Source organism: Periplaneta americana, chromosome 7 (genome assembly GCF_040183065.1).
Source record: "Periplaneta americana isolate PAMFEO1 chromosome 7, P.americana_PAMFEO1_priV1, whole genome shotgun sequence".
Taxonomy (NCBI): Eukaryota; Metazoa; Arthropoda; class Insecta; order Blattodea; family Blattidae; genus Periplaneta; species Periplaneta americana.
Genome location: NC_091123.1, coordinates 116,062,417 through 116,063,078, shown reverse-complemented (window position 1 = coordinate 116,063,078; position 662 = coordinate 116,062,417). Strand labels below are relative to the sequence as shown.

General features: G+C 35.5%; 1 non-coding gene across 1 annotated transcript; it reads right to left on the bottom strand.

Annotated features, from left to right (window-relative positions):
• Positions 1 to 360: 360 nt before the first annotated feature.
• Positions 361 to 431, bottom strand: TRNAG-GCC (transfer RNA glycine (anticodon GCC)). Its single transcript has one exon. It is a non-coding gene; the product is annotated as a tRNA-Gly (tRNA).
• Between the last annotated feature and the right edge of the window lie 231 nt (positions 432 to 662).

The window sequence follows — 662 nt, the reverse complement described above, 5'->3', positions numbered from 1 at the left end:
AGGGACCTTATTACATTTAATGTATCTTTTCTTAAAAACTAACATAGGCGGAAGTGTAAATATTTTTTCACACATATTAGCAGCTATAATTATCTGAGGAACAGAAATCTCATATCTTCATTATAATAATACAGTATAACAAATGAAATGAAATGAAATGACCTTACCAAGGAAAGACATGAAGACTGGGAGAGTCTAAGAAAATACAAAACAAGTTAAGCAAGCTCAAACAGGATAGTTGACACATAATTCGAAACAACACAGGTAAGTTTAATAAATGCAGCGTTGAAGTTTTCAGAATTAATGAGTTCTCAACGGCAACCTATTTTCTTCGAAGTTATAAAAGTAAAAATAAAACATTGCATCGGCCGGGAATCGAACCCGGGCCGCCCGCGTGGCAGGCGAGCATTCTACCACTGAACCACCGATGCTCACACAAAATATCCTTTCTTCTTTTGATCTTCAATTCTAATCCACCAGCTCATCTGCCGACTGTTAAGTAGGTCAGGCTATCCGTGATCGCTCATCCATGACGTAGCTACAGATTCGCTTTACTTCTATATTATGCATTCAAAATCGAAGGTAATTAAGTAAAATCTGACATTTTAGAATATTTTTACAATTTACAACGTTTTTACAAGTTTACCAACGTCTAAACAAGA